The sequence below is a fragment of the Cetorhinus maximus genome, chromosome 31 (assembly GCF_964194155.1).
Source record: "Cetorhinus maximus chromosome 31, sCetMax3.hap1.1, whole genome shotgun sequence".
Lineage (NCBI taxonomy): Eukaryota > Metazoa > Chordata > Chondrichthyes > Lamniformes > Cetorhinidae > Cetorhinus > Cetorhinus maximus.
The window spans coordinates 8,789,356-8,816,383 of NC_135909.1; the positions used below are offsets into that span (position 1 = coordinate 8,789,356).

At 45.3% G+C, this 27,028-nt stretch overlaps 1 long non-coding RNA gene across 1 annotated transcript in view; it reads right to left on the minus strand.

Annotated features, from left to right (window-relative positions):
- Nucleotides 1–598: 598 nt before the first annotated feature.
- LOC144670411 (uncharacterized) overlaps nt 599–27,028 on the minus strand; it is an 80,001-nt gene continuing 53,571 nt past the window's right edge. The window contains exon 2 of the long non-coding RNA XR_013573867.1: nt 599–1,422. This is a non-coding gene — a long non-coding RNA (uncharacterized LOC144670411). The remainder of the gene's footprint in view (nt 1,423–27,028) is intronic.

The window sequence follows — 27,028 nt, forward strand, 5'->3', positions numbered from 1 at the left end:
GTAACAGCGCAGGATGAGGTCATTCCGTCCGTCGCGCCCTTGAAAACTCTCTGGTCAATCTGGACCTCTGGAAAGTGCCCAATTGAAAGATGCGGTGCTGTTCCTCGAGAGTGTCCTGAGCTTCATTGGCACATTGCTGGAGGCCGAGGACTGAGTGATCTGCGTAAGAGCCAGGTCGCCAGTCATTTTATTTCATCACCTTGACTCTATGAATGTGTTGGTTAGAGTTCCTGCTAATTTTTGGACGACTTTGGTATCAATTCTGTCACCAGAAAATGCCGCTATGGAACATCTGTTCAAAGTTACTGCAACTCCTACACTTACTGCTCTAAGAAACTGCCACTGAGACAGTTTGCTGCCTGGTTTGGTGATGGAGGCAGAAACACTCAGCTCATTTCAAAGTTACCTGGATCTGCACCTAAAGTGTTGCAACCTGCAAAGCTCCGTGTTGTAAGGTGGGATTGGAATGGGCAGCTAGATTTTATGTGTTTTTTTCCAGCCGGGGCAGACACAATGGGCGGAATGGCCCCCGGTCTATGCCCTAAATTTCTTATTGTTCTATGAGACCAGGAAGAAAATATTTTCCACAGAACTCATCTTCACAGGCCAGCAGAGATCATCTTCACACAAGAGTAAACACTTTTACAAAACATGTGGCGCTTTTACACAGCCGGGAACATATTTGCAAAACAGGGAAGCATTTTACACAGCCACAGTGAAGGTCTGTCACAGTTCCACGACAGAGAGAACAGTTGTACAGCAGAAAGCACAGTTACACAACAGGAAATCTATTTTAAAAAGGGCCGATCTTCATGCAACTGCAAAGACCTTTTCTCATAAATGATCAGTTTCTCCATTTCAGTTTCTTCCTGGTTTGACAGGCACTTTTTTGTGCCTGTCTTTGTGTGCCCTGGTCGTGTCTTACTGTTTCTCTGTGTGTCTTCCGCTCTGTGCTCTGTTCCCGGTGGTGTGAAGTGGGGTTGTGCAGCCAGGCTGAGCTCACCAACAGATGTCCTTTAAAAATAAATGAACAAGTGAATGGTTGCTTGGCTCCCAGGCAGCATTAATATTAATTTGAAGCTCCTGCTTCAAAGCAGAGTGGCGCAGCGGAAGCGTGCTAGGCTCATAACCCACAAGTCGATGGATCGAAACCCTCCTCTGCTGTTCAGGTTGCCATACGGACGGAAAAGAAGGATTTGAACTTCGATACAAAAACTCGGAGCCTTCATTACAGGAAATTTATATCAGCTTTATACTTCCAGTAAGCATTTCAATCTGCAACCAAACACTCAAGTTGCTTCCATTCGCACATGGACACAAGCAATAATTGTTGCAAAAATACACCAGCCCTGGGGGATCTCTCCTTTCTCTCAGCCCATTGTCCGAATGGACTTCCCCCGTTCTCTGTCGCTACATGATTATCTGAAAGAGGAAAAAAAGCCCGTGAATTAAAGAACTGATGGTTGGTGCAAGGATCGCAGTAAATACAGCAACTCGCGGGCAGCCTCGGAATGTGTGGGTTCTTCAGTGCAGTCAGGACCATTTACAGCCCAAGCACCCAAGGACATACCCCACTGAGAGCTAAGAATGGAGTGGCGCTTATCAAGGACAGAGATGCAATCCCGCTCATTGGAAAGGGGACCTTCTCCGATTTCCTCAACCGAGACTCAGTCCTCGACATGAGTGCCCTCGACCACATTCCACAGCATGTTACCCTCCACCAGCTCAGCACAATCCCAGCCCGACATGAGGTTGGAAAGGCCATCCGACAGCTAAGAACCACCAAGGCCGCCGGCAAAGGTGGAATCCCTGCCGAAACACTAAAATAGGGTGGAGAACTATTCTTAAAGAAAATACAGGACCTCATCTCCATCATCTGGAAGGAGAGCATACCAGGGTATCTCTGAGATGCCTAATTATGACTATCTTCAGAAAAGGAGACCAGACTGACTGCGGTAACTATAGAGGGGAATCTCTGCTGTCCACCACAGGGAAAGTCGTTACAAGAGTCCTCCTCAATTACCTTCTCTCCATGGCTGAAGAACTCCTGCCAGAGTCACAATGCGGATTCTGTCCATCAAACAGAACATTGAAAATGATCTTCACAGGAAGACAAGCCTAAGAAAATGCAGCGAGCAGCAGCAACCTCTTTTCATGGTCTTCTTTGACCCCACAAAGGCCTTCAACTCTATCAACTGGGAGGGACTGTGGAGCATCCTCCTGGAATTTTTCTGCCCCCAGAAAAAAGTCACCCCCCCTCCGCCTGCTGCAGGATGACATGCAAACCGTGATCCTTACCAAGGGATCTGCTGCAGACCCACACTAGTGCAAACTGGGGTCAAGCAAGTCTGTGTCATCACACCAAATCTCTTTTCCACCTCCATCACTGCAACACCCCACCCCATCTCCATGAAGCTCCTCGTCGGGGTGGAGCTACTCTACAGGACGAGCAGGAAACAGCTCAACCTACGTCACCTCCATTCCAGAACCGAGATCACCCCAGCCTGTCATCGAACTGCAGCGCGCTGACGACACTTGTGTCTGCGCAAACTCAGAGACAGAGCTCCAAACTATCATTGACACATTCACGGAGCCGTGTGATAGGAAGGGCTTTAGGCTACAAATGTGTTATTTGGAGAGGTGTTACAGAGAATGAGATATAAACACACACAGTTGAAAGTGATGGACTTTTTAGCAGGGCAGGAAGAGAGTGTTGCAGGAATTTCGATACGAGCTTCGAAATCAGAAAACATTCCCTTTGTTTTAAAGAGCCGAGAGACTGAGGGTTCCAAATGCAGAAATCTCCAAATTGAGTGAACAGGCTACTTTTTTTCAAGGTGAAATCAATCTGAATAAGTCATTTATACTTTACATCGACAGCAATCTGCCTGTTAAATCATGTGTAATTGAAGTTGATTTTGGTTTGTTTGTTAAAACAAAGTAAGAAGTAAAAACATAAGATGCGAAATCTTGTCTTTTGGTTTTCTCATTGAGATCATTGGGTAAATTTGATTCTATAGGTTCCCACGGAGACCTGAACAAAAGGCACGCTGGTTCCTGGGCTTTATAAATAGAAGTATCGAGCAGAAAAACAAAACAGCAATGGAGAATCGTTATAAACACTGAAATCAAAAGAGGAAATGTTAGAAAAACTCAGCAGGTCAGGCAGCATCTGTGGAGAGAGAAACAGAGTTATCATTTCGAGTCTAATATGACTCTTTTCCGGATACTCTCTTTCCCTCTCCACAGATGCTGCCAGACTGGCTGAGTGTTTCCATTCCCTGTTTTCATTTCAGGTTTCTAGCATCCGAGCTACGTCCTTTTAATCCATTCATGGATGTGGGCGTCGCTGGCTAGGCCTGCATTTATCGCCCATCCCTAATTGCCCTTGAGATGGAGATTGTGAGTTGTCTTCTTGAACCGCTGCAGCTTTATAAAATAATGGTTGGGCCAGGAGCAGGGCATTGTGTCCAACAATGATCATCACACTTTAGAAAGATGTGGCGACATTAGAGAGTGCGCAGGAAACATTGGGAAGAAATTATTTCTCTGAGAAACTTCAGTTACCCATGATCACTGCCGTATGCTTGAAACATTTATCTCTAAATCCCTGTTTAATGCCATCCCCTACTTTATCAATACTGCTTGGAGTCATATATACATCTCCCACTAATGTTTTCCGCCCTTCGTTGCTTCTTAGCTCTACACAGATTGATTCTACATCTAGATTTTATGAACCAATATCCTCTCTCAATATTGCACTGATTTCATCGTTAAAGAAAAATGCCATGCCACCTCCTTTTCCATTTTGCCTGTCTTCCCTAAATATTGAAAACCATTGGATATTCAGTACCCAGAATTGGTCACCCTACATCCACGTCTCTATTCTCGTAATCATGTTGTGCCCGTTTACATCTATTTGCAGTGTCAATTCATCCACCTTATTCCCAATGCTCCGTGCATTCAGATACAGTGCATTTAGACTTCTCTTTTTACAAATATTTCTTTGTATTATGGCCTTATTTTGATGGACAGCACCTCCAATACAGCAGCGCTCCCTCAGTAATGTACTGGAGTGTCAGTCTTACTTGTTACACACAAATTCTGGTGTGGGATTTGAAGACATAGCCTTGTGTTTCAAAGCCGAGTGTGACCAAGTCAGCCCCAGTCAAAGTGTTTAAGAAATCGTCCAATCCACAGCTACATGACTAGGACAACTATGATGTCATCCTCTGGCAGGTCACATGACAGCTGGAGCCACAAGGCATCAGATTTGTGACTGGATTCAAACCCAAAATCCTGTCTCAATGATTTTTCAAATAAAGCTGTCAGCTGCTTGAAAATGCAGCAGTGAAACTTCCTTCTTGACCATGAGGAGAGCTAGGGAGACAGGAGAAAAACTAAATCCTTTAATACAACAGTTCAAAAACCATCAAGATTGAAATCCTGAGAGGAAAAGTCAAGTTATTATTGAGAACTCTGCTGAGAGAACTCCTCTGGACAGCAGAGGAATCAGGTGAAGAACAGAGTAAATCGACACCAGTGAACAAGTCAACATCAAAATGGATCAACTCTTGTCAAGATCAATGAGTAAAAGCTGAGAGCTCCGTGCATCATCAGTTCATCAAGTGGAGATATTGTCTGGATAAAGCATTCTCTTTAGAACAAGATTTATTGAACTTAGTGGAATAGATGCATCATTGCAGAACATGCAAGTTACACTGTGATAAAGAAAGTGGGACAATTAAATTGCAAACGAGAAATTGAGTGACCTCTGAGCTCAAACACAGAGAGAGTGAATTGTAGAGTGAAGACTTTAAAACATGGATTTGTTGACAGCGGGGATTAGGTGCATCGTATGCTCTGTTGGACCTCCAAAGCAGGCTGATGGTAAATGTCAGATTCATAAAACATTAGAGAAACAAGCGCGATAAATAAAGTACAGCAGAGAACCGATAAAAAAGGAAATTAGAGCAGCAGACAGTGAGTGCATGAGGAAGGATTAGAAGGTAACACAAGAGAAAACAACGCAGACCTTTAACAAAAAACGGAGAGTCACTGAAAGGGTCGGCTGGTTAGGAGATCATGTGGAGGCAGAGGGCTGAGGTGTTCAATGAGAACATTACATCTGTCAGCACGAAACAGAGGATGCTGCTAATGCCACAGTAAAGGAGGAGCTGGTGGAGAAACTGGATAGGATGAAAATAGATAAAGAAGAGGCAGTTAAAAGGTTGGCAGCTCTCACAGCAGAAAAGTCACCTGATCCGGATGCCATACATCCTGGATTACTGAGGGAAGGGTGGAAATAGTGGAGACTTAAGCCACAATCTTTTCATCTTTCCTTGGATATGGGAGTGATGCCAGAGAACTGCAGGTTGTTAATGTTACATCTGTGTTTAAAATAGAGAGAGATAAACCCAGTACCAGTTAGTCAAATGGTAGTGATGGGGACACGTTTAGAGACAATAATCCAGTATAAAATTCATTGTCACTTCGTAGAACATGGGTTGATAAATGACAGCCAGTACAGATTGATGAACAGAAAATCATGACTGAAATACTTAATGGTGTTTGATGAAGTTTCAGAGAACATTGACCAGGGGAGTGAGTTTGATGATGTGAGCCTGGACTTCCAAAGTGGGATTAAATGGGCAGTGGCAGCATGGATATAAAATTGAATAAGGGGCAGAAAGGATAATGTAGAGGTGAGCGGTTGTTTTCAGAGTGGAGGGATTTAGACAGAACCAATGCTCTGTCACGTCAGGCGGCTGTTCTATTCCCATTCTCAGAGCTCTTTTAAATTTTAATAAATTCCAGACAATATCTAAGTTTGCTGATGGCACTAGGTTAGGTGACATGGTTAGTAGTGTAGGTGGGAGCAGCAAGTTTCAAAGGATCATTGACAGATTCAGTGAGTGAACAAAAACTGTGGCCGATGGTGTTCAATATGGGGATGTGTGAGGTCACCCAACTTGGAGCAAAGAAAGATCAGAGAATTTCCTAAACAGTCAGAAACTTGGGACTGTGGAGGAGCTGAGAGTGAGTGAGAGTGAGAGCTGAGTGAGACTGGAGGGTGGATAAAGAGCAGCGGCAGAGCAGCCCGAGAGCAGCAGTGAGAGAGAGAAGGAGAGAAGAGTGAGAGCGGTGGGGGGGGATAAAGAGCTGTGAGGGAGGGGTTGGAGCAAACCGGCCATGTTTATAATAAATAGTCAAAGCATGATATCAGGGGAAAGAAGGGAGCTGGTTGGTTTCTGCAGATTTCTCTAAATTGGGCTTTGATTTAAACTAGGAGCTGGAAAATTAAACATTTCAATCAGGGTAAGTGTGACAGTCAGTGTAAGTGTAATAAGAGTATTAGTGCAGAGCAGGTCAAGAGATATTAAATACAATTTAGAGTTTAAACAAGGTACTCATTCGATTCTATAAGAAGGAATAGAGGTTTGTTTTCGATCACGGATGGGCAGCTGAGACCTGTTGCTTGCAGTTCCTGACCCATTTCGGAACCTCAGGCCTTGGGGGCCACATGTGTAGGAAGTCCCTGCAGCTGCTCGAGTTCGAGCTCAGGATTTCCGAAGTTGAGGGGCAGCTGGAGTCACTGCGGAGCATCGGGGAGGATGAGAGTTTCCTGGATCGTACGTTCCAGGTGGTGAACACCCCAAAGGGAGTGTGTTCAGGGTAGTAGATGGGCGGCCATCACAAGAGTAGGAAGAGGCAGGAAATGCAGGAGACCTTGGGGTCTGTGCCACCCATTGACTCAGAGACGTTTACAGCACAGAAGGACGCCAGTCGGCCCATCGTGTAAGCGCGGGTCAACAAAGATCTGACGACACTAATTTCATTTTCTAGCGCTTGGCCCATAGCCCTGGAGGCTATGGCAACGCAAGTGAATATCCAAATACTTCTTAAATTTATGAGAGTTTCTGACTGAACCACCTTTCAGGCAGTGAGTTCCGGACTCCCACCACCCACTGAGTGAAAAATATTCTCCTCAACTCCCCTCTTAACCTTCTACCTCTTCCATTAAATCTATGTCACCTGGTTATTGACCCCTCTACTAATGGAAAAAGTGCCTTCCTATCCACCCAGTCTGTGCCCCTCACAATCTTATTTACCTCTATCAGGTCCCCTCTCAATCTTTGCTGCTCCAAAGAAAACAGCCTCAGCCTATCCAATCTTTACTCATAGCTCAGAACATCCAGCCCAGGCAGCATCCTGGTAAATCTCCTCTGACCCTCTCCAGTACAATCACATCCTTCCTATAATGTGGTGACCAGAACTGCACTCAGTACTCCAGTTGTGGCTGAGACAGTGTTTTATACAGTTCCAGCATAACCTCCCCGCTCTTGTATTCTATGCCTCAGCTAATAAAGGCAAGTCAGCAGTGGCGCAGTGGTAATGCTTTGGGGACCCGGGTTCGAATCCCATCAGGGCAAGTCTAATGATGACCATGAAACCATTGTCGATCGTCGTAAAAACCCATCTGGTTCACTAATGCCCTTTAGGGAAGGAAACCTGCCATCCTTACCTGGTCCAGACCCACAGCAATGTGGGTGACTCTGAAATGCCTCCTGAACAAGGGCAATTAGGAATGGGCAACAAATGCCCTGCCCTGCGGCCTTCAGGGATCTGTGGACATGGACACTAAGGTCCCTCTGATCTTCAGTACTTTCCAAGGTCCTACAATTCAGTGTAATCCCTTACCTTGTTAGCCTTCCCCAAGTGCATTACCTCACACTTATCCAGGTTGAATTCCATTTGCCACTGCTCTGTCCACCTGACCAGTCCATTGATATCCTCCTGCAGATTACGGCTATCCTCCTCACTATTTACCACCAGGCCAATTCTCGTGTCATCCGCACACTTCTTGATCATACCCCCTACATTTAAGTCCAAATCATTAAGTACACCACAAACAGCAAGGGCCCCAGCACTGAGCCCTGTGGAACCCCACTGGAAACAAACTTCCTGCCACAGAAACATCCCTCTACCATCACCCTCTGCTTCCTGCCTCTCAGCCAATTTTGGATCCAATGTGCCACTCTGCCGTGGATCACTTGTGCACTCACTTTCTTGACCAGTCTGCCATGGGGGACCTTAAAAAAAAAGCCTAACTAAAGCCCATGTAGACCACATCAAATGTATAATCATCATCAACACTCCTGGTTAACTCCTCAAAAAATTTGATCAAATTTGTCAAACACGATCTTCCCTTAACAAATCCATGCTGACTATCCCTGATTAATCCGAGTCTCTCTAAGTGCAGATATATTCTGTCCCTCAGAGTTCTTTCTCAGGACTTCCCCACCACTGAGGTTAGACTGACAGGCCTGTAATTTCCCGATCTATCCCTTCCTCCCTTTTTTAATAATGGGACATTAGCTGTCTCCCAGTCCTCTGGTACCTCCCCTGTGGCCAGAGCAGATTTGAAAATTCCTGCCAAATCCCCTGATATCGCTTCCCTCGCCTCCCTCAACAGGCTGGTATACATCTCATCCAGGCCTGCTGATTATCTACTTTTAGGGCCACTAAACTCTCTAGTACCTCCTCTCTCTCTATGTTAATTTCATTTAATATTTCACAGTCCTTCACCCTGATGTCTTTATCTGCGTTGTCCTTTTCCATTCTGAAGGCCAATGCAATGTATTCTTTGAGGACTTTACCCACGTCTTATGGGTCCACATACAGGTCACCTCTATGGTCCCTAATTGGGCCTACTCTTTCCCTAGTTGTTCTCTTGCTGTTTATATATTTTCAAAAAACCCTTTAGGTTTTCCTTCATTCTACCCACCAATTTTTCTCATGCATTTTCTTAGCTTCCCTAATTTCCTTATTAAGTTCCCCTTGCACTTTTTATACTCCTCTAGCACTCAGCCTTATTGAGCCCTCGGTATCTGTCATAACCTCTTTTTTCCTTAATCCTAACCTTCATGTCCCTTGACATCCAGGGTTCTCTGGACTTGGTCCTCCTCTTTGTCTTTACAGGAACATACTTGCCCTGTACTCTCGCTATTTCCTCCTTGAATGCCTCCCACTGCTCTGACACAGTTTTATCTGCAAGGAGCTGCTCCTAGTCCACTTGGGCCAAATCGTACCTCATCTTCGTAAAATTAGCCCTTCCCCAGTTTAGAACTTTTATTCTTGGCCCAACCTTATCCTTTTCTATAACTCTACTGAATCAAACTGAGTTATGGTCACAATCTCCAAAATGCTCCCCTACTGATCTGCCTTCCACCAGCCTGGGCTCATTTCCCAATATTAGGTCCAGAACTGCCTGCTCCCTTGTTGGGCTTTCTACGCACTGGCTAAAAACGTTCTCCTGGTTGCAACTTAAGAATTTTGCTCCCTCCCTACCTTGCACACTGAAACTATCCCAGTTATGTTTGGGTAGTTAAAATCCCCGACTATTACTGCCTTATTATTCTTCCACATCTCTGAAATTTAATTACATATTTCATCCTCTATCTCCCTCTCTCTCACCCAACAGCATGTTTGCCCCTTCTGTGTTTTTTAATTCTACTCATATGGCCTCATTTGATGACCCTTCCATGATATCATCCCTCCTCACTGCTATAATTGATTCCTTGATCAATACCCCCTTCCTCTTCTATCCACCTACACCCCCGTCTCCCCCTATCATGTCTGAATACATTATAACCAGGAATGTTGAGCTGCCCTTCTTTCAGCCAGGTCTCGGTCATAGCTATGATATCATTCTCCCACTTGCCAATTTGTGCCCTCAGATCATCTGTCTTATTCCTCAGGCTCCTTGCATGAAAATACATTCCACTTAGCCTTGCTAAACTCACTTCTTTCAGAAGTGGCCTATGTTTCCTCTGCCTTTCAGACTCACTTACTAGTGTTTTAACTTCTCATTCCATCTCAGCTTCTCTCCCCTCTGAACAACTTTTCAGGATCCCATCCCCCTAACAATTTAGTTTAAATCCACCCCAACAGCATTAGCAAACCTCCCCGTGAGGATGCTGCTCCCGTTCCTGTTCAGATGGAACCTGTCCAACTTGTACAGGTCCCAACTACCCCAGAAACGGTCCCAATGTCCCAGGAATCTAAAGCCCTCCCACCTGCACCATCTCTCCAGCCACGCATTCATCTGCTCTATCCTTATGCTCCTATACTCACTCCTGTGTGGCACCTGGGGTAATCCGGAGATTACCACCTTTGAAGTCTTGCTTTTCAATTTCCCACCTAATTCCCTAAAGTCTGCTTGCAGGCCCTCATTTCTCTTTCTTCCTATGTTATTGGTCCCAACATGAACCATGGCCTCTGACCGATCACCCTCCCCCCTTCAGAATGCCCTGCAGCTGTTCCGTGACATCCTTAACCCTGTACCTGGGATGCAACATACCAACCAGGAGTTACGCCTATTGCCACAGAAGCGCCTGTTTAGTCCCCTCACTAATGAATCCCTTCCCACTATTGCCACTGTCCTCCCCCACTGAGCAGCTGGACCACCCACAGTGCCATGGCCTTGGCTCTGGTTGGCCTCCTCAGAGGAACCGTCACTCTCCATGACCGAAAAACAGTTTGCAAGTGTGGTGCACTCGGGGATTCCCTCACTACCTGCCTGGTGCCCTTCTTCTGTCTGGTGGTCACCCATTCCCTCTCTGCCTGCACCTCCTTCAGCTGCAGGGTGACCACGTCCTGAAACGTGCTATTCATGAGCCTCTGAGCCTCATGGATGCACCGTAGTGCCCCCATCTGCCGCTCAAGCTGCTAAACCAGGAGCTCGAGTTCCTCCAGTCGGAGGCACCTCCTGCACACATGGTCATCCAGACCGCCGGGAGAGTCTAGGATTTCCCACATAGCGCAGGATGTGCAAATCACAGCACTGAGCTCCCCAGGCATAACTTAACTAAATCGAATATGGACTCTTGCTTTTATTTTATCCTTACTCCTACTTGAGTCTCGCTGCTTTAACCTCTCTCTCCCGAAGTCTTGCTTGTTTAACCTCTCCCTCCGGAAGGGTCTGTGTTTTAACCTCTCTGTCCCAAAGTCTCTGTTTTAACCTCTCTCCCGAAGTCTCTGTTTTAACCTCTCTCCCGAAGTCTCTGTTTTAACATCTCTCCCGAAGTCTCTGTTTTAACCTCTGTTTCCCGAAGTCTCTGTTTTAACCTCTGTCTCCCGAAGTCTCTGTTTTAACCTCTCTCTCAAAGTCTCTGTTTAACCTCTCTCTCCCGAAGTCTCTGTTTTAACCTCTCTCTCGAAGTCTCTGTTTAACCTCTCTCTCCCGAAGTCTCTGTTTTAACCTCTCTCCCGAAGTCTCTGTTTTAACCTCTCTCTCCCGAAGTCTCTGTTTTAACCTCTCTCCCGAAGTCTCTGTTTTAACCTCTCTCTCCCGAAGTCTCTGTTTTAACCTCTCTCTCCCGAAGTCTCTGTTTTAACCTCTCTCCCGAAGTCTCTGTTTTAACCTCTCTCTCCCGAAGTCTCTGTTTTAACCTCTCTCCCAAAGTCTCTGTTTTAACCTCTCTCCCGAAGTCTCTGCTTTAACCTCTCTCCCGAAGTCTCGCTGTTTCAACCTCTCTCCTGAAGTCTCTGTTTTAACCTCTCTCTCCCGAAGTCTCTGTTTTAACCTCTCTCCCGAAGTCTCTGTTTTAACCTCTCTCCCGAAGTCTCTGTTTTAACCTCTCTCCCGAAGTCTCTGTTTTAACCTCTCTCCCGAAGTCTCTGTTTTAACCTCTCTCCCGAAGTCTCTGTTTTAACCTCTCTCTCCCGAAGTCTCTGTTTTAACCTCTCTCTCCCGAAGTCTCTGTTTTAACCTCTCTCTCCCGAAGTCTCGCTGTTTTAACCTCTCTCTCCCGAAGTCTCTGTTTTAACCTCTCTCTCCCGAAGTCTCTGTTTTAACCTCTCTCCCGAAGTCTCTGTTTTAACCTCTCTCTCCCGAAGTCTCTGTTTTAACCTGTCTCTCCCGAAGTCTCTGTTTTAACCTCTCTCCCGAAGTCTCTGTTTTAACCTCTCTCTCCCGAAGTCTCGCTGTTTTAACCTCTCTCCCGAAATCTCCCTGTTTTAACCTCCCACCCGAAGTCTGTTTTAACCTTTCTCTCTCCCGAAGTCTGTCTGTGTTAAGCTCTCTCTCCCGAAGTCTCGCTGTTTTAACCTTTCTCTCCCGAAGTCTCTGTTTTAAATTTTCTCTCTCCCGAACTCTCTGTTTTAACCTTTCTCTCTCCCGAAATCTGTTTTAACCTCTCTCTCTATCCTGAAGTCTCTATTTTAGCCTCACTCTCCCAAAGTCTCACTGTTTTAACCTCTCTGCTCCCGAACTCTCGCTGTTTTAGCCTCTTCCTCCCGAAGTCCCTCTATTTTAACCTCTATCTCCCACAGTCACTGTTCTCACTGTCAAACTGGTACTCAGAATTGCAGACTGCTGGGAATGGTGACACCCTGAAGGAGTGCAGTCCAGACCATGGCATCAATGGGCAAGAAACTGCACAGGTTGGAACAGCAAAGAGTAGAAACGCAGTCATTATTGGAGATTTCATAGTCAGGCGGACAGACAGGCTTTTCTGTTCCACATGGTGTGTTGTCTCCTTGGGGCCAGGGTAAAGGACATCATGGGGAGGGTGCAGATTATTCCGCAGGGGGAAGGGAGTGAGCCAGAGGTTGTGGTACACGTCAGTATCAATGACACAGGGGGGACAGGTATTGAGGTCACTCGGTCAGAATTTCAGCAGCTCAGGAGGTCGTTAAAATGTAGGATGTCGAAGGGAGTAATCTCTGGATTACTGCCAGTGCCACGTGATAGTGAGAGTAGAAATGTAGGAAGAAATAGGGAGCATCAATACATGGCTTGAGGCCAGTGCAGGAGGTGGGAGAGCCTTTAGATTCTTGGGACATTGGGGCCAGTTCTGTGACAGGAAACACCTATTCGAAAGGAACAGGTTGTACCTTAACAAGACTGGGACCAATGCCCTCATGGGGAGGGTCATTCATATGGTTGGGGGGGATTTGTACTGAACTGGCAGGGGGTGAGCCCCAGTATATAGAAGTAGAAAAGAGGAATAACTAGAAAAGGAAGTAGAACCATATAAGATAGGAGTAGATGAAGAAGGAATCTAAGAGGAATACAAGGACAGGTTTACAATGTATGTGCGTAATCGCACAAAGAGCGGTGAATAAAGCTGGTGAGCTAGAAGCACAAAGAGCCATGTGGGAAAATGATGTGGGGGCAATGATGGAAACGTGGTTTAAAAATGGTGAGGATCGGGTTCATATTCAAGGCTACAAAGTGTTCAGAAAAGAGAGAGAGGGAAAAAAATGGAGTTGTGGTGAGAGAGATAGAGGAACAAATACGCAGGGAAATCACAGAGATGTATAAGAACTATAAAGCGGTGATATCTGGGGATTTTGGAAATGTGTTTAGGAGAACTTCCTCGACCAGGATGTTCTCAGTCCAGTTAGGAAGGAGGCATTGCTGGATCTGGTGCTGGGGAATGAGGTGGGCCAAGGTTGGCCACGTGAACCAAGTGTCTGTGGGTGGACCCTTGGGTAAGAGTGATTGGAAGGGAGTGAACTTCAATGGGAGGAGAGGGGATTTAGCCAGGGTAAAATGGAACTAGAGACTGACAGGGAAAACTGTAACAGAACAATGGGTGATCTTTCAGGAGGAGATGTGTCAGGTACAGACTAGGTACTTTCCAATAAGGGGGAAAGGGAGGGGAACCAAAGCCAGGGCTCCTTGGATGATGAGGAAGATAGGAAATATGATGAAACAATGAAGCATATGATGTATGTCAGATGAATTCTTCAAGTGAGAACCAGGTCAGTGCTATTGAATGAGAGTGTGGAATTAACTCTCTCTCTGCCCATCTCTGTTACTGTATGTGAATGTGGAATTAACTAATCCCCAATATCATTCAATCTGCACAATTAACTCCCTATCCGTCATCTCTGTTGCTATGTTTCAGGGCAGAATTATGATAACTTTCTACCTATCATTAAACATTAGTCTGTCTGAGTGTGAAATTAATTCAGTATCTGTCAGCCTCTATTGCTGTATGTCAATGTGGAATTAAATCTCCCTCATCTCCATTACTGTGTGTGAGTGCACAATGAACTCTCATCTGTCAGTATTTGCTTCTGAGTTTCAGTGTGGAATTATCTCTCTGTCCATCTTTGTTAGTGTGAGAGGGCAGAATTAATTCTGTATCTGGTATTCTATATTACTGTATGTAAGTGGGGCATTAATTCTCTGTTCATCTCTGTTATTGCATGTGAGAGTGGAATTAACTGTCAGCCTTTGGTACTGTATATGAGTGCAGCATTTCTTTCTCTCGATGAGTGTAATTGAATATGGAATTAACTCTCTCTTTGACAGTCTCTGTTACTTTATGTGAGTGTGAATGAATTCTCTATCCTTTAGTCTCCAATAGTTTACTTTAGTGTGGCATTAACACACTGTGAATCTCTGTTACTGTCTGAGTGTGGAATTCACTCTCTGTCCATCTATAATAATGTGATTGTCATTAATTCTCAATCCGTCAGTCTCTGTTACTCTATGGAAGTGGGTCACTTTCAAGTTAGCAAACTGCAACCAGTAGAGAGTCACAGGGATCAGTGCCGGGTTCTCAGCTATTTACATTCTATATTAATGACTCAGATGAATGGAGAGAGCATCACCAAATTTTCAGACAATACATAGATAGGTGGGAAAGCAGGCTGTGAGGGGACACAAAGAGTCTGCAAGAGGATATAGAAAGGTTAAGTCAGTGGGCAAACATTTGTCAGATGGAATACAATGTGGGGAACATTGATGGGAAGAATAGAAAAACAAAACATTATTCAAATGATATATATACTAATGGACTAGACTGTGGTGTGCAGCGAGATGAGAAATCTCAAAATTTGCAGATGATCCAAAGATTGGAAACATTGTCAACTGTGATTGGGATAGTCTTGAACTCCAAAAGGACAAAGACATGTTGGTGGATTGGGCAGGCAAGTAGCAGCTGAAGTTCAATGCATAGAAGTGTCAGGTGATTCATTTTGGTAGGAAAAATATAGTGAGACAGTATTAAATAAAGGGACAGCCTTTAAAGGAGGTGCAGGAACAGAGGCACTTCATTGTATATGTACATCAATCACTGAAGATTGTGGGGCATGTTGAGGGAGAAGTTAATAAAGCATATAGAATCTCAGGCTTTATTAATAGGGGCACTGAGTACAAGATTCTGTGATTCTGTGAAGAGTAAGGAGGTCATGTTGAACTTGGATAAGTCACTTTTTAGGCTTCATCTGGAGTACTGTGTCCAGTTCTGGGTGTCATTCTTAAGGAAGGATGTGAAGGCATTGGAGACAGTACAGAGGAGATTCACAAGAATGATTCCAAGATAAATGACTTGGATATAAATGTAGGGGGAATGATCAAGAAGTTTGCAGACAATACAAAAATTGGCCGAGCAGTTGATAGCGAGGAGGATTTCTGTAGACTGCAGGAAGATATCAATGAACTGATCAGGTGGGCAGAAAAGTGGCAAATGGAATTCAACCCAGAGAAGTGTGAGGTGATGTATTTTTTTTATTCATTCATGGGATGTGGGTGTCACTGGCTAGGCTAGCATTTATAAACCATCCCTAAGAGGGCATTTAAGTATCAACCACATTGCTGTGGGTCTGGAGTCTCATGCAAGGCCACAATACATGGGAGGATACTGAGAGGTGTTGAGGAAGTGAGGGACCTTGAAGTGAGTTTCCACAGATCCCTGAAGGTAGCAGGACAGGTTCATAAGGTGGTTAAGATGGCATATGGAATCCTTTCACTTATTAGCTGAGGCATAGAATATGAAAGCAGGGAGGTTATGCTGAAACTACGTCAAACATTAGTTAGGCCACAACTTGAGTAGTGTGCAGTTCCGGTCAACTCATTGCGGAAAGGATCCAATTGTAGTAGAGAGAGTCCAGAGATTTATGAGGGTGTTGCCAGGACTGGAAAATCACAGCTATGAGGAAAGATTGGATGGATTGGGGTTGTTCTCCTTGGAAGACAGGAAGCAAAGGGGAGATTTGATTGAGATGCACAAAATTGTGAGGGGCCTGGATAGAGTGGATGGGAAGGGCCTATTTACTTTAGCAGTAGGGAAGTCTTGCTACAGCTACACAGCATTGGTGAGACTACACCGGGAGTACTGTGTTTTGTTGGAGTCTCCTTATTTAAAGAGGGATATAACTGCATAGGGGCACTTCAGAGAAGTTTGATTAGACTGACTCCTGAGATGAAGGAGTTGTCTCATGAGGAATGTTTAAGCAGGTTGGGCTGATTTGCATAGGAGATTCGAAGAATGAGAGGTGATCTCATTGAAACAACTAAGATTCTGAGGGGGTTTGACAGGGTAGATGTTGAGAGGGATGTTTCCATTTGTGGGGAAAAAGGAACCAAAGGGCACAGTTTAAAAATAAACATTTCCCATTTAAGACAAAAATGGGAAGGAATTTCTTCTCTCAGAGCGTCCTTAATCTTTGTAATTCTCCACCTTAGAGAGCAGTGGAGGCTGGGTCATTGCATATATTCATGCTGAGTTAGACAGATTTTTCATCGGCAGGAGAGTCAAGGGTTATAGGGCAGGTGGGAGAGTGGGTTTGAGGCCACAATCAGATCAGCCATGGTCTTATTGAATGGTGAAGCTGGCCCGATGGGCTGAATGGCCTCCTCCTGCTTCTCTTTCTTATATTTTTAATTTGTCAGTGTGGGATTGACCCTCTGTCTGTTAGTCTCTTTTGCTGTATTTCAGCGTGAAATTAACTCAGCCTTATCTGCATGTGAGTGTGGAATTGATTCTCTGTCCATCACTTACTGAATGTGAGTGTGTAATTTACATCTCTGTCAGTCTCTGTTACGGTTGAGAGTGGAACTATCTCTCGAGCAGCCTATGATACTGTATATGAGTGTGGAATTCACTCTTTGTCAGCCTCTAGGTGTATTAGAATATGGAATTAACTCATGTCAGTCTCTGTTACGGTATGTGAGTGTGGAATTATCTCTATCGCTCAGTCTTGGTTGCTGTGAGTGTGGAATTCTCTTTTCCAGTCTTTGTTCTGACATCTGAGAGTGGAGTTAAGACCTCTCAATTTCCATTAATATTTCAGTGAGGAATTAACTTACAACAACAGAGGCTGAGAGAAATTAAGAGAGTTAGTTCCACACTCTCATATTTGTCTGTCTGTGTTACTGTGTGTGAGTGAGGAATAAACAAACAATTTGTCAGGCTCTGTTACTGAGTGTGTGGAATTAACTCTCTATCAGTCAGTCTCTGTTATTGTGCCTGAGAATGTAGTAGAGGCAGGTTCAATTAAGGAATTCAAGAGAAAATTGGATTATTATCCAAAAAGGAAAAATGTGCAGGGCTATGTGGAAAAGGCGGTGAAGTGGCAAGAGGTGATTTGCTCCTTCAGAAGGCCAGCATAGAATATAATGGGCAGAATGGCCTCTGTCTGTGCTGTAATCATTCTATGATTCGATGAATTAACTTTCCGTCAATCTCTCTTACAATATATGAGTGTGGGTGGAATTAACACCATCTGTCACTCTCTGCTGTTACATGTGAATGTGAATTTTACTTCCTGTCAGTCTCTGTTACTATACAAGAAACAGTAAATGACCTTATATCAGAAATGCTTGGGCCCTACTGTTCTCAAAAGTGCTCGCAGTTAAACCCACCACCTTCTCCTCTCTCTACTCTCCAGTTCTAAAACAGCCAACAAGAACATACCTTCAAAGTAAGCGAGGATCGACTTCCATGTCCAACATCCATTCTGATTCAAAAGTGTTCTTCAATTGTCAGTTTGAGTTTCTGACCTTGGTTTTGTGAGCAACACCTGCAACAATTCACTGACAACATCATGTGGATAGTGGCAATCTGAAATAAAGAGAGAAAATGCTGGAAATACACAGCACATCAGACAGCAAATGTGGAGAAAGAAACGTTCACATTTCAAGCTACTGACAATCAACCTGCAATAAAACACTTACTAACATCTGCCCATGGTGACTGCAGTTCCCACAATTCCCTGCATCCCAGAAACGGCTCTATCAAATGCACTGACTTCCCCGGCATTGAGAGTGCGCATGCTCCCCAGGGCCGGCCCCGGGTCATTCTGAGGTCGAACTTATCGGCCCATTTCACCAATATGCTTATGTCCTTTTGAAGTTTAACACTCTCCTCCTCACAGTTCACAATACCTCCAAGTTTCATGTCATCCGCAAATTTTGAAATAGTGTCCCATACACCAAGCAGTCGGTCAACAATATATATCAGAAAGACCAGGGGATCTAATGCCGTCCCCCGGGTCCCCCGCCGCACGTCCGACGGGCCCGGCGGCTTTCATTCGGGCTCTGAGAACCGCTGAGACTCGGTGTTACTGAGGCTGCGCTCGATCAAGCTCCTTGCGCATGCGCGGCTAGACAGGATTTCCTTTACGATTTGGTGCGCTTGCGCAGTGCGGCCATTCTGATCGAGAATGGCCGTTTGAAATCACCCAGAGCATTCTGGGAATTCTGTCTGCCATTTTAGCATTACTGTAACGCGGGAGGAAGAGCCTAATAAATATCAACTTCACTCTATTTTCCATCCCAGAATTTCATACTCAGGTAATGATGGAGTGATAGTGAACGAGAGAAGAACATTCAGACTGTGCCCGCTCTTTGTGAGAAACGGGCTGGTCTCCACTGGTGTGTGTTTGCAGCAATTGCAGCTCGTGTTCTTGTGTGAACAAATGCAATTTGAGATGTTTGTTGCCGATTGAAGTGTTTACAGGAAGCGAGATTCCAATGTTAATGCCTGCAAACTGAAATGATAAATCAGATAAGTTTGTGAGTGGCAGCAAATATTTCTCTTAGTTGGGAAAGTAATTAACAGAGGATGGTTACTAATCCTACCGCCCACATAGTCATCTATGTTGTTTACATAAATGATGAATAATAGGGGACCCAGCACAGATCCCTGTGGTATGCTACTGGACACTGACTTGCAATCACTAATGCAGCCTTCTGTCATCACCCTGTCTCCTACAACGAAGCCAATTTTGAATCCACCTTATCAAATGACCCTGTGTCCCATGTGTATTTGCCTTCTTTATAAGTCTCCCATGTGGTACCTTGTCAAAGGCTTTGCTGAAATCCATAAAAACTATATCAACTGCACTTCCCTCATCTACACACCTGGTCACCTCCTCAAAAATTCAAACAAATTTGTTAGGCATGACCTCCCTCTGACAAAGCCATGCTGAATATCCCTGATCAAAACTTTCCTCTCCAAGTGGAGATAGATTTTCTCCTTCAGAATTTTCTCCAATAGTTTCCCTAACCATGACGTGAGACATACTGGCCTGCAGTTCCCTGGCTTATCTCTACAACCCTTCTTAAATAGAGGAACCACATTAGCTGTTCTCCAGTCATCTGGCACCTCCCCCGTGGCCAGGGAAGAATGGGAACAGGTTTCCTTTGTCTACCTGATCTAAACCTGTAATAATCTTGTACACCTCACTCAGACCAACCCTCAATCTCGGTTGCTTCAAGGAGAGCTGCTCCAGATTCCGCAAACAAACCTTGCAACTGTAATCCCTCATGCCTGGAACTATTCTAGTAAATCTTCTTTGCACCCTCTCAAAGACTCTCACATCCTTCTAAAAGTGTAGTGACCAGAAATGGATGCAATATTGTAGTTGCAGTCCAACCAGAGCTTTAGAAAGGTTAAACATAATGTTCCTGTTTTTATGCTCAGTACCTCTGTTGATTAAAGCAAAGATCCCATCTGCTTTCCAAACTACACCCTCAAAATCTCCTGTCTCCTTCAATGATCTAAAGACTCTCAGTCCCTCTGACCTTGCACAATTTTTAGAACTGGACTATCATGTTTATACTGCCTCTTTTCTGTCAAAATGCAGAACTGTTCCTGCGTGTGGGATTAATAATATGTCTCTGTTACAATATCATTAAGATCTGAGAATGCAGCTTCTGCCTCTTCATGAGAATCTTTCTGGGTAAAACCAGAGTTTACTCGGATTTTTGCAACTGTTGCATTACCTGAGTCTCACCGCCCTCACTCACTCTGTCTCTGTCAATCCCTCCACCCCCTCTCTCTTGAACTCCACATGAAGGCGGGATACTGTTGTTTCGTGGCTGAGTGCACACAATCTGTATCTTTAAATGATCAAAAATAATTCTGCTTGTGAACAAGATAATAATTTAAACCAGTTACAGTTTAACCCAGGCATAGCTGTGATTGGCTGCAGTCCCCTGAACCTGGGGAACAGACACTGTGAGCAGCTCCGGTCTCAGAGGGTTTAACAGTTACTGAGCTGGGAACCTACAATGAATTCCCGAGAATCCACAGCTCAGGCCGAGAGAAGAGGAAATCCTGTCCTGGGAGCTGTAATTCTGAGACACAGTTTGTCTTGTCAGTGTGTAGATGTGAACATTGTATCAGCGAGAGTGTGTTAAAGGGGCGGGCGGGTTAGACTAATGTCACTGTGTTTGTGTGTCCGGCCTCAGCGCCAGATTTCCGAGTCATTCTTGTGTAAAATCACAAGATTTCCCTGTCATAGGATCGCGCTGCTCCCCTGCTTAGCCCTGAAGAGAGAATTTAAGGCAATTTTTTCGCTTATTTCATGATTTTACTGGAAACACAGAGAAGAAGTCAGCGCTCGACTGAGAGGGCGCGATCAAAGCAGCAAAGAAACGAGTTTACATCGAAATTGCAGGGATGCGGTCACCTACACTGAACACGCCAAGCGCCAAACGGTCACTGCCATGGATGTGGTGTACGCTCTGAAACGCCAGGGCCGCACTCTCTATGGATTCGGCGGCTGAACAACTTTACCCTTTCTACCAAACACACAACAAAGGCTCTTTTAAGAGCCACCCACCGTCTCACAGAGAGAGCAGAGACCTCGGAACGCGAGGTGGGATGGGCGTGTGTTTGATTGGAATTCTCAATTTGGGCTCCAGCCAATTACTGTTCGGGGCGGTTCCTCACACAGTTTAAAAATGCGGATTGTAGGCCAGACTGTAATCGGTTCAGAAAATGGTCAGGACCAAGCAAACACCGCGCAAATCGACTGGAGGGAAAGCTCCCCGCAAACAGCTGGCTACCAAAGCGGCCCGGAAGAGCGCTCGAGCCACGGGCGGAGTGAAGAAGCCTCATCGCTACGAACCCGGCACTGTGGCTCTGAGGGAGATCCGCCGCTACCAGAGGTCCGAGCTGCTAATTCGCAAATTGGCTTTCCAGCGCCTGGTGCGAGAGATCGCTCAGGACTTTAGCGTCTTGCTCGCCCAGGGCTCGGCCGTCATGGCCCTGCAGGAGGCCAGCGAGGCTTACCTGGTGGGGCTCTTTGAGGAAGCCAAACTGTGCGCCATCCACGCCAAGCGAGTTACCATCATGCCCGAAGACATCCAGCTGGCCCGCCGCATCCGCGGGGAACGCGCCTAAAACCCGGCTTAAGCACCAAACACAACAACGGCTCTTTTAAGAGCCACTAAATCAAATAATGAAAGAGCTGTGACCGGCGTTTAGAACAGAAATTAATTCGGCCGCTCAGACTCGAATCTCGTAAGTAATCGGCATAGAATTTAAACCGTCCCACCCCCATGGGAAGTAAAGAAAATGCTGCCTATATGAGCAATTGAGATCGGAGACAGCCCTTTTCACAGACTGCGTGCGGGCAGATGCAATTGAATCAGATCCTGTCCGGGCGCAACACTCGCTGTGAAACCCGCTTGTGAATTTCCTCATGTCGCTCTCGTAATTGCATCGAATAGATTCGGTATTTTTGACATTGATGGATTTACAGAATGACTGTTTCTGATATCCTGTCCATAAATAGTTCACTAACAAAAGCGGGAGATGTGTGAGCAGAGAAACAGCGCTATCCAGAGCGGGAACTGAAAACACAAGATAACAAATCAGAAACAGATAAATCCACCGTTACAATAACTCCATCTCTGACCCTCCTGACAGTGAGCAGCCCTTTCCCGTGAGTGGCTCTGGAAAGAGCCTTTGGGTTATTAGATCACATTGTGGCCGCTTCACTTCCTCTGGGAGCGCTCAGCGCTGGTTTTCATGGGCAGCAGCACGGCCTGGATATTAGGCAGCACCCCGCCCTGAGCGATGGTCACCCCTCCCAGCAGCTTGTTGAGCTCCTCGTCGTTGCGGACGGCCAGCTGCAGGTGTCTGGGGATGATGAGTGTCTTCTTGTTGTCCCGGGCCGCGTTACCGGCCAGCTCGAGGATTTCAGCCGTCAGATACTCGAGCACAGCAGCCAGATAGACCGGGGCTCCGGCACCCACACGCTCAGCATAGTTGCCCTTTCTCAGGTGCCTGTGAACACGGCCCACCGGGAACCGCAGTCCAGCCCGGGAGGAGCGAGACTTGGCCTTGGACTGAGCTTTACCGCCGGTCTTTCCTCTTCCAGACATTTCCACAATCTCACAAACACTTTCACAGAGAATGAGGAAATCCTCTAACATTCGCTTCTCTTATATCTTCGGGATGAATGGTGCTGCGGGCATTGCTGATTGGTCACTTTGTGCTGCGTCTCATAATGTTGTTCATATCACCAACCTGATATCTACTGAACTCACCAATCCGGAGACTCCACGGAGTGAGGGCGGAAAATAACGGTGCCAAATTATCAGATTCCAACCTTTTTTATTTCAAATGCTGAAAGCCCGCCAAAATGTTATGCAACGAATAAAGGACACAATACCGTACTAATTGGAAATAGGCATTTAGTATGGGAATGTTGGATGCACTTAATCTCGCTCTCTCTTTCCCTTGTCTACAGTTTGTCTGTATCTGTCCGTTTCAGATTTTCGTCCTGGCTTTATCTGTATCTAAAACAAGCCGAAAATAACGGCGCCAAATTTACAGAATCCAAACTTTTCTTTTTATTCGATATGGAAAAAACCGCCGATATATTTATAAAACAATAAATAGATTTCATATAGAAAATCCCATTAATATTTAACTCTATCTGACGAAAAAATTTTGCCAATATCGGTCCGAGATGGGACTATTTCACATTTTATACCAAGTTCCAGATTCGCTTTTAGAATCCGGGATCCATTTCGGTTAATTTCAGTCCTTTTTGAAACCCTCTAACCAGCCGGCAGAAAGTCTCATTTTCATATCTCTAAAAACGGACGGTATATTTTAGATATTCGTGGGAATCAAAAGTGAACATTTTTGGTGTAAATTTGCCAGCGTTGTGACTGAAGGTTCCTGCACAACCGGGGCTGATAGGAAATGAACTGATCGATTATTGAGGCCAAACTTGACCAGAACTGGAAACTGACGCATTTGCGCTCTATTATCTCTCTCTCCAAAGCCAGGGAAAGGGGCCGAATATAAACGCGTCTGAGAACAAAGCGCAGTCATTAATTTATGGGGTATTATTAATGAGACCAACAATTGAACGAGGGTTAAATCTACATTACCGAGAATCGCTGTGATTGAGACGTGATCAAAATAACAATTAGACCATTCGGAAAGCTTCATAGTAAAATCATAAATATCATTAACACAACTACCGGCAGCGACACCGAACACAGCCAAGCATCAATGGAAACATCGATAAGGACAGGATTCGAACGAGAGCGTGTAAAACACAGTTCACCAACAGTCCATCGCCTTACCCTCTCGGCAACACCACAGAAGCCATGACACTATGGAAACATTACGATGCAGAAAGAGGCCATTCAGCCTGTCATGTCTGTGCCACCAAAAAAAAGAGCGAGCCGCTGATTTTAATCGGACTTTCCTGTACCTGGTCCGTAGCTTTGCAGGTGACAGCGCTTCAGGCGCAGATTCAAGTGCCTTTCCAATGAGTTGGTCGTTTCAGCCTCAACCACCGATTTAGGCGGTGAATTCCAGACACCCGCCACCCTCTGCGTGAAAAAGATATTCCTCGTGTCCCCTCTAATCCTTCTGCCAATCACCTCAAATCTATGCCCCCCAGGTAATTGACCCCTGAGCTAGGGAAGACAAGTCTTTATTGTTTACCATATCTAGGTCCCTCATAATCTTTTTGCACCTCAATTAGGTCACCCCCTCAACCTCCACTGTTCTAAGAAAACAACCCTAGAATATCCAACCTTTCCTCACAGCTGCAATTTTCAAGCCCTCGTAGCATTCTTTTAAATATTCTCTGCACTCCCTCCAGAGCATTTGTGTCCTTCCTGTAATGTGATGACCAGAACTGTGCACAAAATTCCAGCTGTGGCCTAACCAGCGTTTTATAGTTTTCCAGCATTATATCCCTGTTTTTGTATTCAATATTTCGTTCAATAAAGGAAAATGTTCCGTTACCACCTTGTCCCCCTGTCTTGCCACCTTCAGGGAAATGTGGACATGCACTCCAAAGTGTCTCCCTTCCGCAACCTGTCTCAATATTCTCCCGTTTATTGAGTGTACCCTTTCTTTGTCTGCCCTCCCCAAATGCATTACCCCAAACTTTCTGGGATTGAATTCCATTTGCCAATTTTCTGACCACTCAACCAAACCATGTATGGCATCTTTCAAATCACATTCTGCCCTCTTTGCAGCCTTGGTCCAAACATGGAGAAACAGCTGAACTCAAGCCGTGAGGTTCAAGTGTTGACTTATGTTCAGGGAAGCATTTGACCTAGTGCGGGCATCAAGGAACCCCAGCAAAACTGAAAGTTCATGGAAATAAGGCGGGAAACTCTGCACTGTTTGGAGTCGTCCCCGGGGTTTCTAATACATTCCAAAAGAATTCCAGCAGGAACAGTAATTCGCTTTTGTTTCATACACTATGGGTGACAATGAAACGATCCCTTGACTGCACTTTGTAGCACAGGTGGCTTGTTGATCTCCGGCCATGATTCACGCCTTGGGATTTTCATTTTATTAATGTGCGAGAGGTCCCGGGTTCAATTCCCGGACGAGCCCATCGGGCACCTTAATGCAGTAATTTTTTTCGCGCTCGAGGTGGTGGCAGTTCCGGAAATCAGGACCAGGTTTGAACACCCGGGAAGTCATTGCAGGGAATGCATCACTTCAACACGCGTGATGAAAATGAATGTCAAGTTTAAAGAACGTTTCTCCGTGCCATGAGACTCTGAATTTATCCCTATGCGTCAAATAAGGCAACTCCCTCCGTGTGGATTCAGGTAGGAGGCTGATTGCACTCAGTTACAATCTTGACTGAAAGGGCAAGCAGAGCTGGGAACCCCAAAGTTTCATTTCAATTTACCACATTTTAACTGTGTTCTGATGCTTGCAGTGAGCTGGGAGGGGTTTCTTTTGCAACCAAATGCTTGTAAGTTCCGGTCTTTCAGCGCTGGATTTTCACACTGTGTAGATGTTTGATATCAGGTTGAAGTGATTCACATCAGTCGGTTTACAACAGTCCCTGATCTGATGTGATTGGCATTTATGTTAATGGCAGAAACTACATTTCCACCTTTACACATCTGGCCGAATATTCAGGGCCTGTACCAAAGAGGATCATTTATTTCAACAGTTCATGAATGCAAAAAGTATAGAAGGGGGTTTAATTTGTGCCGAGCTGGCCGAGAGGTTAAGGTGATGGAATAAAAATCCATTGTTTTTTGCACGTTAAGGTTCGAATCCCACCTGGGTCGTTGTTTCATCAACTGTTTCTTCCTTGGAGGGGTGATTTTGCAGAAGGTCTGCCTGGAATCACTGATCTGATCCTCCAACCCAAGTTCTGAGGGCAGATTGCATAGAGTTTTCTTCTAAGATCTCCGTTGCGATTTTATTGTTAACAATAACTTGGGGATTCGATTTAGAGTCCATTCGACTTAATATTTCGATCTCTCTCTAAGGGGAGTTAGTGGAGCAGTGGAAATATCCGGGGGACTGGGGCTGCCAGAACTGATGAAATTTTCCAGCATTTTCATTAAAAATACTAGCTTCGCTGCAAACGACACCAGTATAAAACCTGAGAAAAGTCTCATTTTGGCTCTACATGCCTTTCAACCCGGTTTCAATTCGGAATCTTTACCTGATCTGTTTATAACAGGCGGGTAGAAAGCTCCTACTGATGGGCGAAATCACCATGACTACCGACAGTTCCGGGTCTCCCACATAAACACCATGAACTGTATGGGTTTTATTCATGTCACGGTTTAATAGATATTGAAGCGAAAATGGGGTGAGTCGTTCTTCCACTATATTGGAGTGGGAGAGTGCGGTCTGGGGAGATAATACACCGCTGCACTCCCCACTTAAAACATCAACATCCTTAATTAATGAACTAGTGACAGAAAGAGAATGAAATGATGCTAAAGCTGCTTTTCATTCAGTTACAGTTTGAGATTTCTCGCTCCTGTTCCCAGGTCAGTGCTCTTAATGTGACGTTTTGGGTGGCTCTGAAAAGAGCCTTTGTTGTGTGTTTGGTAGAAAGGTTCGAGTTGTTCAGCCGCCGAAACCATAGAGAATGCGGCCCTGGCGTTTCAGAGCGTACACCACGTCCATGGTAGTGACCGTTTTGCGCTTGGCGTGTTCAGTGTAGGTGACCGCATCCCTGATCACATTCTCCAGGAAAACCTTCAGCGCCCCGCGAGTCTCCTCATAGATCAAACCCGAGAGCCGCTTGACACCGCCTCGGCGAGCCAGGCGGCGGATTGCTGGTTTGGTGATGCCCTGGATATTATCACGAAGCACTTTGCGGTGCCGCTTTGCTCCGCCTTTCCCCAGTCCTTTGCCTCCTTTCCCCCTGCCAGACATGATGAACCTTCACTCAGATCACTGCAGAATATGAGAGACGAGCTGCTTCAAGTTCCTGTTTTAAATAACCCGCCCCGACCTGACTGAGAACGGGACAGAGAGTGAGAGGCGGGGCGGGGAGGAGACTGAGTGACAGACAGAACAGAGTCTGTGATCATCCAGCTCCGCCTCCTGCCTGTTCGAACTGATTTGTTTTCGAATTCTGGGCACCATTAATGGAACATCTTGTTTATCTATCGTTTGAAACCCGGATCTTTTAAATCCAGACCAGTCAGCAATGGTATTGAATTAGTGACAGCAAATCAATTATT